Below are 15,834 nucleotides of genomic sequence, written 5' to 3' on the forward strand. Positions count from 1 at the left end.
CTCTGAAATCTAAGTTTCAGAAGAAGACAGTTACTGCTTCTGAAGTACCAAAACCTAAGGTGATGGTTAATCAGAAGCAACCCAACTCACAGCATAATGTACAAGAAGTGAAGAGTAAAGCCTTAAGTACTAACCTTCCAGGACCCATAGGACAATGGGTACCTAAATCTAAAAATGTCAATGATGCAGGTATGTCTAAGAGCAGTGCCAAAGCAAAGATCATGGTACCTAGACAGCGGTTGCTCAAGACACATGACAGGAGACAAGTCCATGTTCCTCAGCCTAACAATGAAAGAGGGAGGAAATGTGAAATTTGGAGGCAACCAGTCAGGCAAGATCATAGGTACAGGAACTATTGGTAATTCCTCTACCTCAATTAATAATGTATGGTTGGTAGATGGTCTTGAACATAACCTTTTGAGCATTAGTCAATTTTGTGATAATGGTTATGATGTGATTTTTGAAAAACCCAACTGTACAGTAATCAACAAGGAAGACAAATCCATTGTGTTCAAAGGAAAGAGAGTTGACAATGTCTATAAAATCAATTTTTCTGAACTGGCTGATCAGAAGGTGATTTGCCTACTATCAGTGAATGATAAGAAATGGATGTGGCACAGAAGGTTGGGACATGCTAACTGGAGGTTAATCTCTAAGCTTAGTAAGTTACAACTTGTGAAAGGGCTACCAGACATTGACTATCATTCAGATGCACTCTGTGGTGCATGTCATAGAGGGAAAATTGTAAAATCTTCTTTTAAAACCAAAGACATTGTTTCAACCTCAAGACCTTTAGAATTACTCCATATTGATTTATTTGGACCAGTGAGTACTGCATCCTTATATGGAAGTAAATATGGATTAGTCATTGTTGATGATTACAGCAGATGGACTTGGGTGAAATTCCTGAAAAGTAAGGATTATGCATATGAGGTATTCAGTAACTTCTGCACACAAATTCAAACTGAAAAAGAGTCAAAAATTTTGAAAACCAGAAGTGATCATGGTGGAGAATTTGAAAATGAGCCATTTGAAGCTTTTTGTGAAAAACATGGAATCATCCATGAATTCTCTTCTCCTAGAACTCCACAACAAAATGGGGTTGTAGAGAGAAAGAATAGAACTTTACAAGAAATGGCCAGAACCATGATCCATGAAAACAATTTGGCTAAACATTTTTGGGCAGAAGCAGTGAATACAGCATGTTATGTTCAAAACAGGATTTATATTTGACCTATTTTGGAGAAAACAGCATATGAACTCTTTAAAGGAAGAAAACCCAATATCTCTTACTTTCATCAATTTGGATGTACATGTTACATTCTGAACAACAAGCTCTACCTAAAGAAATTTGATGCCAAGGCCCAAAGAGGAATCTTTTTAGGTTACTCTGAAAGGTCAAAGGCATACAGAGTGTATAATTCAGAAACACTCTGTGTTGAAGAATCTATGCACGTTAAATTTGATGACAAGGAGCTTGAAGATAAAACTTCAAAGCAAGATGAAAGTTTTGCAGAGATACAGGTTCCTGAAGTTACTCCAGAACCTGATCAGATAGCTGAATCTGAAGATAGTCCAGAAGCTGAACCCACATCAGAAGCGCAAGATGAAGCTGCTTCTCATGAAGCACAAGATGGCTCACATCAAGCAGATCCTCCCAGAAACACATTCAAACACAAGTCTTCACATCCTGAGGAGCTAATCATTGGAAACAAAGATAGTCCAAGAAGAACAAGATCACATTTCAGACAAGTAGAGTCAATGATTGGACTAATCTCAATAATTGAACCTACAACAGTTGATGAAGCACTTTCAGATGATGGATGGATCCTAGCTATGCAAGAAGAGTTGAATCAATTCCAAAGAAATGATGTGTGGGATCTGGTACCCAAACCTCAGCACAAGAAAATTATTGGAACAAAATGGGTATTCAGAAACAAGCTGAATGAGCAAGGTGAAGTAACAAGAAACAAAGCCAGGCTTGTTGCACAAGGGTATAGTCAACAAGAAGGCATTGATTACACTGAAACGTTTGATCCAGTTGCAAGATTGGAAGCAATCAGGTTACTTCTTTCCTATGCAGTTAATCATGGCATAATATTATATCAAATGGATGTCAAGAGTGCATTTCTAAATGGTGTCATAGAAGAAGAAGTGTATGTCAAGCAACCTCCTGGATTTGAGGATATTAAATATCCTGACCATGTTTTTAAACTAAAGAAATCACTATATGGCTTGAAACAAGCTCCCAGAGCTTGGTATGATAGACTAAGTAATTTCTTAATCAAGAATGATTTTAAAAGAGGACAGGTTGATACAACACTCTTCAGAAGGACCCTTGGGAAAGATATTCTTGTTGTGCAAATATATGTTGATGATATAATATTTGGTTCTACTAATGCATCTCTTTGCAAGGAATTTTCTGAGTTAATGCAGGATGAATTTGAAATGAGCATGATGGGAGAGCTGAAGTTCTTCCTGGGCATTCAAATTAATCAATGCAAAGATGGAGTCTATGTTCATCAGTCTAAGTACTCAAAGGAGCTTCTAAAGAAGTTCAAACTTGAAGATTGTAAAGTGATGAACACTCCAATGCACCCTACGTGCACCTTAAGCAAAGAAGATGAAGGAGCTAAAGTTGACCAGAAGCTGTATAGAGGTATGATTGGTTCTTAGTTATACCTCACTGCATCTAGGCCAGATATTTTATTTAGTGTATGCTTGTGTGCAAGATTCCAATCAGATCCTAGAGAATCTCACATGACTGCTGTCAAGAGAATCTTCAGGTATTTGAAAGGAACAACTAATCTTGGACTCCTTTATAGGAAATCCTTAGATTATAAGCTAATTGGATTTTGTGATGCTGATTATGCTGGTGATAGGATTGAAAGAAAGTCAACCAGTGGCAATTGTCAATTTCTGGGTGATAATCTTATATCCCGGGCTAGCAAAAGACAAACAACTATTGCAATGTCTACGGCAGAAGCCGAATACATTTCAGCTGCAAGTTGTTGTACACAACTACTTTGGATGAAACATCAGTTGGAAGACTATCAGATAATTGCTAACAGTATTCCCATTTATTGTGATAATACTGCTGCTATTTGTTTGTCTAAAAATCCAATTTAGAATTCAAGAGCCAAGCACATTGAAATCAAACACCATTTTATCAGAGATTATGTTCAAAAAGGAATTTTAGATATACAATTCATTGATACTGAAAATCAATGGGCTGATATATTTACTAAGCCTTTAAATGTTGAAAGACTTGATTTTATAAAGAAAAATTTGAACATGCACTATGTGTCTGATTAAAGTTTGCTTGCTCCTGAATAGGATTTTAGGTTCTGAAGTTAGTTCAGAAGCAGTAGTCCATCAGAAGCTCTTTATTGAGGTTCTGAGGAAAACTCGCTTCTGATGATGACGTCAGCATCTAAAGTCCAGAAGCTGGATTTATTGCTTCTGAATAGTTGAATTAGTGGAAACGTTGGGAGTTACTTTTTAAAAGTAACTTCTGGCCCACTAACTTGGTAGTTACTCTGTGAACTTCTTACGTGGCCTGTATGTGTTGGTGTATAACTAAAAGGGCAATGATGATTTAATAGCTTTGAAAGTACTTTTCACGCGCCCCCAATTTGTCATTAATGTTATGTTTGTTTGTATCTTTTGAATTGCAAACGTTTTTACTCTTAAACACTTTTTCAATTCACACACTACTCACTCACAACAAACACATTTTGCTCTCAAACCTCTTGCGAAGTAAGCGCAAAAAACCTTAGAACCCTAAATTCTCTAAATCCTCTTCAATCATCATCAAATGGCATCATCAAGCTCAAAAGTTTCTGAATCTACCTCAAACATGCAAAGCGCACCAGAATCTGGGTCCGTCTACAAAGAGAAGACTATGGATATTCCATGGAAATCCTTAATAGTTCAAGTAGAATCACCGGTGGACTTCACTTCACTTAAGAAGTACAAAGTGAACATGGAAGGATTGATAGAAACTCAGAAGTTGTCTGAGTACTTCAAAATGCTGAATGGGCCAACATATGTGAACCTGATCAAAGATTTCTGGCTAAAAGCTGAGGTGTACAATGGAAAGCCTGCAAAGGTCGAAGTTAAACAAGCTGGGTCAAAGAAAGGGAAAACAATCATGGATATGAATCCCACCTCCTTTGATAGCTTGGAAATAAGGTCTGAAGTGATGGACATTCCTATAACCATCACTGAGGATGTTATAGCTAAAGCTTGTAGAATGAATGCAGAAGGAAGGTTTCAAGAAATAGTCAAGAAGGAAGATGTCCTGCTGCAAAGCTACTACAACACTCTTCTGGGTGGAAACAAAGATGCTAAGCCTTCTGAAATGGAGATTCACAACAGAATGTTGGTGAAATTCAGTAACGATTGCTTCTTTCAAAGAGCAGGAGGGTCTGATCAACCCAACAACCAACAGAAGCTAGCAATTTACTTCATGACCAATCTGGAAAAGATAAACTTCCCAAGATATGTAATGGATCATCTCTGCTGGGCTATAAATGAAGGCACTATTAAAGGAAGAAAACAAGTACCTTATGGAAGATTATTGTCTGAGATCTTTCACCAAGGAAGAGTGCTGGACTTCTTGAGAAATACAAGGAGTGCTTCTGATAAATGCTTTGAAGTGTCTACTGCTGAAAGGACTATTAGTAGTAGGAGCTTATTCTTTATGAAGTTTATCAAGAAAGCTCCTGAAAATGAAAAGTGGTTGGAGATGACCACAGAAGAAACTGAGATTATCAGAAACTTTCCTTCAATCTTTGAGGAAAGTAATTCTAAAATCTTGGCTAAATCAGTAGCTGAGTATGTCTTGGAAGAAGATGCAAGCACTCAGGAGGAAGCTGTTCCTGCTAAAGTGAAGAAGGTTAAGAGTGCTACTGCATCAGAAGCAGCTACTGATAAGGGCAAGCAACAGAAGGTTGCTAAGAGAAAGAGAGGGAAAGCTGAAACCATTTTTCATAAAGAAAGGTTGGAAGAAGCTTGGGAGGAGATAGAGAAAGAAGAGGCAGAGCCTAAGCTGAAAAGAAAGAAGGCTCCACTTGATATGAAAAGCTCTATGGTTCAAGTGACTCCAGTCATGAAGAGAATGGCTAAGGAACATTCTGATGACTTTTTAGCAAATAGGCGAGAAGTGAAAGCCTTGAAAGAACTTGGAAGAGAAGAGGAAGGAGAAAGGATGATAATCGTGGATGAAACTGATGCTGAAAATGTAGAGCAAGTTCAGAATCTTGGAACTTCAGAAGCAGTAGATAACTCTGCAATGTTATCTAAGGTACCTCAAGTTTCTCACACATCTTGTACCACATCCTCTATTCCTTCTGAAGACACTTCTCTTTTAGATCACCTAGAAAGTCATTATCTAGGTGAACTACCCCAATCTGGCTTTAACACAACCTCACAAAAAGCCTCTGAAACAACCCCAGAAGCAGCTGCTTCTGATAAAGTTGTTTCAGAAGACCCCCCGCAACAAAAACCTTCACCAGAAAAAGCCTTTTCACCCCCTACAACTTCATCACCCCCAACTGTTCCTGAACCATCTGTTCCTGAACAAGTCACTCCTCAAAAGACCGTTCCTGAACATATTGTTCCTGAACAACCAGTTGCTAAACCCATTCCTGAACCTGCACTTGAAACTGCTGCTCCTGAACACATTGTTCCTGAGCCAACCCCTGCTTCCATAACTCCTTCACCAGTACAAGTTATCAAGATCACCCATCATACTGGTGTATGTGATATGGACACAGACTCTGAGGATGATCAAAATGATCATGCCTCTGATATGGTAGTTGACCCCACTCCTGACCAACCATCAACTAGCCAATCCTTAACTACAAATGACCAATCATCATCAAACCTACCCATTATACACTTAGCCCCTCCAAAACCCTCTAAACAACCTTCACCTCCCACCATTTACCTGGATTCTCAAGTACTAAAAGATGTGTGGGAAGATATTGCTTCTGAAGTTCTCAGACTGATAGCGGGAAGAAATGACTTGGGTCATCAAGTTAGCTATCAGAAGCAATGGAGAAGGATAAAAGAAAGGGTCGTCAACCTGATTTCAGCTTTGCATAATTCCTGCATTGAGGCTCAAGAGCAAGCCAAGCAGAAGCTGGAAGATTGGTTGAATGGAATAGAAGAGAATACTGGAGATGTTGAAATTCTTGGTACTTGGGTGAAGAATCCACTCAGTATCAGAGGCAAAGAACCTGATGAATTCCTGCCTAAGGAGCTGCATCTGATTATTCCTTCTGAGATCCTGGAGAAGATTGATGCACCTAACCTGGCTCTAGCTCAGGAGAACAAGGTGCTCAAAGAAGAAAATGACAGGCTTGAAACAGAGCTACTAGAGCAGAAGCTGAAGATATCAAAATTGGAAGCTGATATGCAAGAAGCCAAGATCAGAGAAGACAACTACAGAAAAGATATGGACAAGAAGTATGCTGATGTTTAAGAGCTTCTGAAGAAGATTTTAGAGAAATAAGCCAAACCCATAGTTGCACACTTTTAGCTTATTTTTTTTTTTTGTCTCTTTAGGCTTTTAATATTCTTTGATCATCTCTGCTTCTGATTTAGTTCTTTTCGCTTCTGATATTATAAGCTTCTGAATTCTTCCTGCTTCTGAAAATCTTTAACTGTTTATACCTTGTGTGTTATTATTTGCTTTGATAATAATGCTTGCTATGCTTGTTTATTTAATCTTTTGTTTATGTCTTTAAAATAATTTGAATTATGCTCTGAACCTTTAATCTTATGTTTTTCTCATCTCTTCTTTTTGTTTATGTCTTTTTGCTAATGACAAAAGGGGGAGTATATGTGATAGTATTTAAAGGCTCTGAGCCCCATTAATAATATTTGAAAATTTTGAAAAATTTCTATCTTTTTGTTTTACCTTTAAAAGGGTGTATCAAAAAGGGTGAAGTATCAAATTTCAAATAAAATTAATTGAACCATTCTTCTTATCTATAAGTCAATTCTTTCAAATTTTTTTAAGCTCTGATATTATTGTGCGAAAAATGAATTTAATTAGCCTGGGTAGAACTTAGGGGGAGCTTACAAACCTCACCTTAAAAAAACTATCAGACTCAGGGGGAGTTAGAGCTTACAAACCTCAGACTCTGAGCTTACAAACCTCAGAAACCCCAAAGTCAACTCGTTAATTAGATTAACAACAATTGACCAATTTTAAATACTACTGTTTGTCATCATCAAAAAGGGGGAGATTGTTGGAACAAAATGTGTTTAACAATGAACCTCAAAGAGTTTTGATGATAACAAGGTATTAAAAATTGTAAATTGGACTAGCTAATATTTGTTCAAGTGTACAGGACCACAGTTAAAAAGTTACTTCATTAATTGGTTCTGAATGAGCAAATAAAGAGCAAAAGAAAATGAAGCTTAGATGATTCTGAAGGCAATACGCTCCTGAAAGTAAAAGCGCTCCTGAAGTCAAGCTGCTCCTGAAGAAATAGTGCTCCTGAAGAATTGTGCTCCTGAAGACAAGAGGTCCAGAAGCCACATTATCAGAAGCTGCATCATCAGAAGCTGCATCATCAGAAGCTGCACCTGCAGAAGCTGCCTCATCAGAAGTCATTTCACGAGAAGCTGAAGATCAACTGGATTTGCAAAAGATTCAAAGATTGAAGAATCTACATTGCAAAAGATGTCTATTGGATTCGAAAACATAGCAGAAAACTAGTGGAACATTGCAACGGTCACTTCAAAGGTGTTTGAAGGCATGTGCTTGCAATTTTGGACGAAAGCGTTGACATTGTACCTCTATACGAACTGTACAACCACCTTCTCCACTACTCTGTTTTGTGTCCACGCTACAAGACAAGAAAACAGCTTCAGAATACGGCTTCGCCTGCAAAGATGTTCCTTTGGATAAGGAATGGATTTCAAATTTGTTCTTCATAGGACAACAACCAAATCAGGCAAAATATCATTGGTGAAAGATCAAGCTTCAACAACGACTCTTTGGTGTGCTGGCAATTTCACAACGTCTCTTTCACACCTCTATATAAAGGAGTGAAGACTTAGAGTTTTGGTAATGCAAGAACGCTGAATGAAAGACTCACAACATTTTTACAAGTGCCAAACCTCTGCTGAAATTGTTCTGCATTCACTTAGAATTTCTGTGTCTCAAAGTCATATCTTAGAAATTCTTAAGTCCATTGAGTCTGTATCTGATTTATATTGTGAGCACCTCTGATTGTATATCAAGTGTTCAACCTTAAACAATTTTCTGTGTAATTTTGTTTAGTTAGGAAGTCTCTTGCAGTTGTGCTTAAGCAGGAAGTCTCTTGATTGTGTTCTTGAGCAAAGGAAGTCTCTAGCTTGTGTGCTTGAGCAAAGGAAGTCTCTTGCTTGTGTGCTTGAGCAATTGTAATCAGATATTACTCTTAGTGAAATCTCCTTGGAAGTGCAAGGGGGACTGGACTACTTCCGGATTGTGGAAGGAATCAGTATAATTGCTTTGTGTCGTTCTTCTTCTCTCTCTCTGTTTTATTCCGCTGCATTTAGATTCTGATCATCACTTCAGAAGCTGTCTCACTTAGCTTCTGATCAGTGTGTTCAGTTTTTAGGAGAAACGAAGAATTTTTCAAAACACAATTCAACCCCCCTTCTTGTGTTTTTCTCACCTTCAAAGTTTGCTTCCTGCTCACACTATTCTCAATAACATTCTCCCAAATTTTGAGATTCAGATGCTTCCATAAACTCTAACAAATGGCTACAATTCGCTGCTAAATATCCTTGGGAAGATTCTGCAGAATATGAAAAATGGAATTTGCAGTCGTGTCCATATAAATAGCAGCCTGTTGAACATCATTCCAAACACCAGCATCATTCCAGACTTGAATAGCAAAAGGGCACTCAAAAAGCAAGTGATTTAAATCCTCAGAATCATAATTACAATTTGCACAATTTGTCGGACATGAAACACCTTTATCTTGCAAACGAACTCTAGTCGGAAGGCATCCCCTACACATGCACCATAACCGATTTTTAACCTTTGGAGGAACCTTTAAACGCCAAATATCATTCCAATTTCCTGGGCGATGGTGATGAGAAACATCCACCAATTCTTCCACACATAAACGATAAGCGCTCCTTACCGAATAACACCCATTTCTTTCCACTTTCCAAATGAGGCGGTCATTCCGGACCTGCTCATACAGTGGTGTCTGCAAAATGGTATCAGCTATGTCAGAACTAAATACCTATCGAACAAGTGGCGCATTCCATCGCTTGCCATGCTCAGAAATCAAACTTTTCACTTTGAAGTCACGGACATAGAAGCCTCATGCAATACTACCATCTATAGTCCCACCATTCGACAGCCATGGTGTATCAAGAATAGGAATTGATGCACCTGAGCAAATACTCCATCTTGCACCACCGCGAACAATGAATTGAGCGCGTAAGATACTTCGCCACACATAGCTCTGATTATGGCCTACTTTTGTATTGAGAAAGGAAGTATATGGAAAGTATCTAGTCTTGAAAATACACGTGACAAGAGAATGAGGTTCCGAAAGGAATTTCCACCCTTGTTTTGCCAACATCGCAAGATTGAAAGCCGTAAGATCTTTAAAACCCATTCCACCACGAGACTTGTGCATGGATAACTTTTCCCAAATCAACCAGTTAATACCTCTATGTGTAGTTCGACCATGTCCCTACCAAAACGAATTCATCATCCTTTCGATGGTGGTGATAAGCGTAATGGGTAGCTGAAAAAGACTCATAACATAAGACAGAATAGCTTGTAAAATAGACTTAATCATTACCTTTTGCCCCGCCTTTGAGAGGCACTTGCAGCTCCAAGAGTTTATTCTTTGCCACACACGGTCCTTGATATAAGCAAAAGTGGTTGTCCTGTCTCGAGCAATCATGGATGGCATGCCTAAATACTTGCCAGTCCCCAGAACGGCTCGAACTCCCAAAATGTTGGTAATATTATTCTTCAGGGTATTAGGCACATTTCTACTATAAAAAATTTCAGACTTCGGCAAGCTAATTGCTTGACCAGACGCTGCCTCATAAGTGTTTAGAATGTCTTTCATAACATGCGCCCCACTTTCCTCCGCCTTAAAGAAAAGAAAACAATCGTCAGCAAAAAGAAGGTGCGAAACTGGTGGAGCTCCACGACAAATACTAGTACCAGAGATAGCATTACGTTCTTCTGCATCCCTAATTAGTGAAGAGAGACCCTCTGCACAAATAATAAATAGGTACGGGGAACGAGGATCCCCTTGTAGAAGACCTCGCCCTGGAATAATTGGTCCAACACGTTCCCCATTAACCAGAACGCTATAATCAACGGATCCAACACATATAACCATCCACTGAATCCATTTTTCATTAAACCCCATTTTTATCATAACTTTCTTCAGGTAATCTCAATCCATTCTATCATAAGCTTTGCTAATATCCAGTGTAAGAGCGACAAACTGATCATTACCTCTAGTCTTCGTCTTCATTAAATGGATGACTTCTATACCAACCATCGCAATATCAAGGATGGATCTATCTGGGACAAAAGCCAACTGATTGTCTGAGATACACTTATGAAGAATTACTTTGAGCCTGTTAGTGAGCACCTTCGAAATAAGTTTATATAGCACGTTGCAAAGTGCTATGGGACGCCAACCCTTATGGATGATTGTGCAATTCCTTTCGGAATAAGCGCAATATTCATCATATTCAAGTTTGGTGGGAAAATCCCTGTATCAAGCCAATTACAACATTCCTTAAAAATGTCATCACTACACAAATTTCAAAACTGTTGATAAAAACCCGGACTATAACCATTCGGACCTGAACATTTATCCGGGTGCATCGAGAACATCGCCCTTCTAAATTCTTTCTTAGTAAACGGTGTTGTAAGCATTTCATTGTCCTCGGCCGACACTGAATGTCGTGGGAGGTGTGTAACAGGGGCTGCCACATTATTATTCTTTTGAAAGAGCTCCGAAAAATAATTTTTAGCAATTTCACTCATACCAGTACTAGAAGAAACCTTGTTACCTAAACTGTCTTCAAGAGATGTAATCCGATTGGCCTTTTTTCTCGCCGTGGCTGAAGCGTGAAAGAATTTTGTATTCCGATCACCATCCCTATACCAGTGGGTTTTCATGCGTTGACGCCAATATGCATCATCTTGAGACAACAATCTTCTCATTTTCTTTCTCAAACACACAACTTCATCTTGATGGTCTCCTGTGCTATTCGAACGGATGTTCTGAATTTCAAGCCGACACTCTTCAATATCCATCTTAAGCTTGTTACAATGCTCTCTACTCCAAGCCACCATATCAGCCGCACAAAGAGCCAGTTTCAGAATTACCAAATTAGCATTATGAACCTGCCAAGCATCAGTCACTAGTTCCTTGAAACCTGGTTCCGAATGCTATGCATTTTCATAACGAAAACTACGTTTATGAAGGCGAGGTCGTTGCTACGGACTTCTATTCAAGAGAATAGGGTAATGGTCTGATGACGGGGCTGCAAGGTTCTCCAAGATAGCTGTAGGAAAAAGATTAAACCATTCATTGTTTGCAAGAGTCCTATCAAGTTTCTCTTAAACCGCTCGAGGAGTACCCAAACTTTTGAACCAAGTAAATGGGTACCCCTCCATCGGGACATCCACTAAGCCTGACTCAAGAACCGCTTGTCTAAAGCCATTGATTAACCAATTCGAACGAAGATTCTGACCCTTTTTCTCGCTCGCATCCATGATATCATTAAAATCACCAAGAATGCACCATGGACCTGTAAATTGATTAGAGAGTTAACGGAGGAAATCCCACGTAAGACGTCTACGTCCCCCTTCAGGGTACTCGTAGTATCCAGTGAGTCTCCATAAGCCATGACCAGTATCAATAACATCAACAAAAATGTGGTTGTTTGAATAGTTTACAATATTATAATTAAACGAGGCACGCCAAAATAAAGCAAGCCCGCCTCCTCTACCACTAGGATCAACTGAAAAACAAAAATTGAAACCAAGCAAATAACGTAAATATTCAATTTTATTACGATGAGATAGAGTCTCACTTAAGAATAATAAGTCCGGATTGAAGTGCCGAACTAAGTATTTTAAGTCTGGAATTGCGCCGGGACTACCTAAATCGCATCAATTACATCCTATCAGACTCATTTGACCCGGTTAGCCTGATCATCAGAGCCCGCCGATACATTTTGATTTTCATACAAAGGATTATCACAAATATTCATTACATGATCATCACCCCCACTAACATTTTCACCTACAAAATAATCCCCATTAACCCCCTCAGCAGCAAAAGAAAACTCTGTATCATTCGGAGGAGTACTGCTCTTGAGACATTCAGCCAATATACGCTTCCTTTTCTTCAAATCGGAACTAACTTCTTCATTATTAGGCTCGGCAAAGGCTGTATTGTCTTCAACACCTGTTATGCTAAAGGTGGCCGCGGGAATACCTAACACAATAGGCTTGAAAAGTTGCGACCCAGCAATAGGAAGGCATGAGGATGAAGAAGGAAAAGCATGATTAATGTGGACATCAGAAGTCGCTTTACCATTCTTGGACAAAACAGATTTTTGAGCCACCAAAATTCCATGTTTTGTGGCACTTACCTCATTATGGACAACAGTGAGCCGACCACCTAAATTAGACATGTCAGAAGTGCTTTCAGTAGAAATGTTTGTGGCAGCAAATTGTGTTCCACTGCTGTTACCTCCTGTTTGTGGCACAACATTTGGAATAGGATCTTGAATCCATTTGATTGTTGCAGCAGTCCCAAAGCGATGAACACTAGGACGTAACTCCACACCCCACTCACGGACACCATCATCAGAATCTAACTCAAACAGGTTAGGACACACCTTGCCAGTATGGTCGAGGAGACCACACCGATAGAAAAAACCTCCCAGCCTTTCATACTTAAACTAGATTGTCACATAGTTTCCGGTATTAGAGCGAATTTGCCACTGTTTTTTCAAGGGTTGATTCACATTAATCGTTAACTTCAGACGCATGTATGAGCTATGAATAGAATTGCGACTATCATACACTTTCATTTCTCCAAGAAACTGGCCGATCACTTGTCCCACCCTTTGCTGGATGAAACCAAAAGGTAATCCATGGATTACACCCACAGATCAAGATGATCCAAACTGATGTTGCGCGGGACAGCACCTGGAGCAATTCGTTCCATGACAATATGAAAATTATCATAAAGCCATAGACCATCATCAAGAGCCTTAGCAACATCCATTTTGTGGTTGAATTGGAAAAGGTAATGATCATCATCAGACTGTAAGATTGTGACTTTTTTGACAGGTTTCCATGATTTGGACATTCGTTCACTAAAATAGGCAAATTTGATAAGTCTGTCGGCCAATACACTATTGGAACAAAATGTATTTAACATTACTCTTTAGAGCTTTGATGATAACAAAGTATTAAAAAATTTCAATTGAATATGCTAATATTTGTTCAAGTGTACAGGACTATAGACAAAAAATTTGTGTCTACTTAAAGCTTAGGTACTGGAAGAACAAAAGAGAGCAATGGGATCAATAAAATGAAGCTTGAAGCATCTGAAGTCAAAGTGCATCTGAAGTTAAAGTGCTCATGAAGTGATGTGATAACGTCTTTAGAAGCAAGTTCATCAGAAGCACCTTATCAGAAGCTGAAGATCACCAGAAGCTGAAGTTCATCAGAAGATGAGAGACTTAAAGCTTCAAAGGTTGTTCAATGGATTTAATCTCGTCTAAGCATTGCAGAAGACCAGAAGAGTGAAGCAACAACTATTTTGAAAGGATTTGAAGGAATTGGATGCTTGTTCTTTGAAGAGCGTTGACAAAGTAGAATTGTACGAAGTGTACAACCACTACCTCCACTACTCTGTTTTTGTCTCTGCTACAAGACAAGAAAAACAGCTATGCCTGCAACGATGTTCCTTTATGCTTGGAATGGATTTGAAATTGATCCTTCATAGAACAATAACCATATCAGGCAAAATATCATTGGTGATTGATCAAAGCTTCAAACGACTCTATTTTGATGTGCTAGCAATTTCACAACGTCTCTTTCACACCTCTATATAAAGGAGTGAAGACTTAGAGAATGACAAGGATTCAACAAAAATTTACAAGTGCCAAAACTCTGTCAAAATTGTTCTGCATCAAAAAGTTCACTTAGAATTTCTTAACAACTTTCATATCTTAGAAATTCTAGAGTCTTAAAGAGTTTGTATCTGATTTGTATTGTGAGCACTACTGATTGTATATCAAGTGTTCAACCTCAAACATTTTTCTTTGTAATTCTGTTTGAATGGAAGTCTCTTGCAGTTGTACTTGAGCATAGGAAGTCTCTTTATTGTGTTCAGGAGCATAGGAAATCTCTTGCAGTTGTGCTTGAGTAGTTTGAAGTCTCTTGCTAGTTTTAGCAGTGAGCATTTGTAATCAGATATTACATTTTTAGTGAACTCTCCTCTGAAGTGCAAGGGGGATAGGACTACTTCCGGTTTATGGAAGGAACCTGTATAATTGCTTTGTGTCTTTCTTCTCTCTCTCTCTCTCTCTCTCTCTCTCTCTCTCTCTCTCTCTCTCTGTTTTATTCGCTGCATTTAGTCCTGAACATCACTTCTGAAGTAGAATTATATCTGCTTCTGATCAGTGTTTTTAGCTTAGGAGAAAACGAAGAAAAAGAAAACGCAATTCAACCCCCTTCTTGTGTTTTTCATACCTTCAATTGGTATCTAGAGCGTTGGTCTGTTGTCTTAACACTTAACAGTGTAACAGAAAAAGATCTGAAAAAAACATGTATGGTGAAGACTCTCCTTCTGGATCTAGGAACAACAATGTAGTTCCATATGATTATGGTAACAACAAGAATTCTGATTCTGGAAAAGTTCCTAAGTTCAATGGAGATCCTGAAGTATTCTCTTGGTGGAAAACCAACTTCTATAGTTATGTCATGGGTTTAGATGAAGAACTATAAGACATACTTGAAGATGGTGTTGGTGACTTGGTCCTTGATGAAGAAGGAGCTGCTATTGATAGAAAGAAACATACTCCTACTCAGAAGAAACTCCGCAAGAAGCATCACACGATCAGAGGAGCATTTGTCACTGCTATACCTAAAGCAGGGTATATGAAGATGAGTGACAAATCTACTACTAAGGAAATTTTTGCTTCTCTTTGTGCAAACTATGAAGGCAGCAAGAAAGTTAGAGAAGTAAAAGCTCTTATGCTTGTTTATCAGTATGTGTTGTTCAAGATGAAGGATGATGAAAGTATTGAGGAAATGTACTCAAGATTTCAAACCCTAGTCTCTGGACTACAAATACTGAAGAAAAGCTATGTTGCTTCTGATCATGTGAGCAAGATACTAAGAAGCTTACATGCTAGATGGAGACCTAAGGTTACCGCTATTGAGGAAGCTAAAGATTTAAACACTTTAAGTGTTGAAGATCTTGTCAGCTCTCTCAAGGTTCATTAGATAAGTCTAAATGAACATGAACCTGCTAAGAAGAGTAAATCCATTTCTCTTCCATCTAAAGCGAAGTCATCAAAAGCTCTTAAAGTTAATGAATCTGAAGAAGAATCACCTGATGGAGATTCTGATGAAGACCCTACTGAGAAGATGGCTATGCTTTCCAACAAGCTTGAGTATCTGGCAAGGAAGAATAGGAAGTTTCTAAGTATGAGAGGTGGTTACAAGAGCTTCAAGAAAGAAGATCAGAAGGGATGCTTCAACTGTAAGATGCATGTACACTTCATTGTTGATTGCCCTGATCT

The sequence above is a fragment of the Medicago sativa genome, chromosome 7 (assembly GCF_051527215.1).
Source record: "Medicago sativa cultivar Bolivia chromosome 7, Bolivia_mono, whole genome shotgun sequence".
Lineage (NCBI taxonomy): Eukaryota > Viridiplantae > Streptophyta > Magnoliopsida > Fabales > Fabaceae > Medicago > Medicago sativa.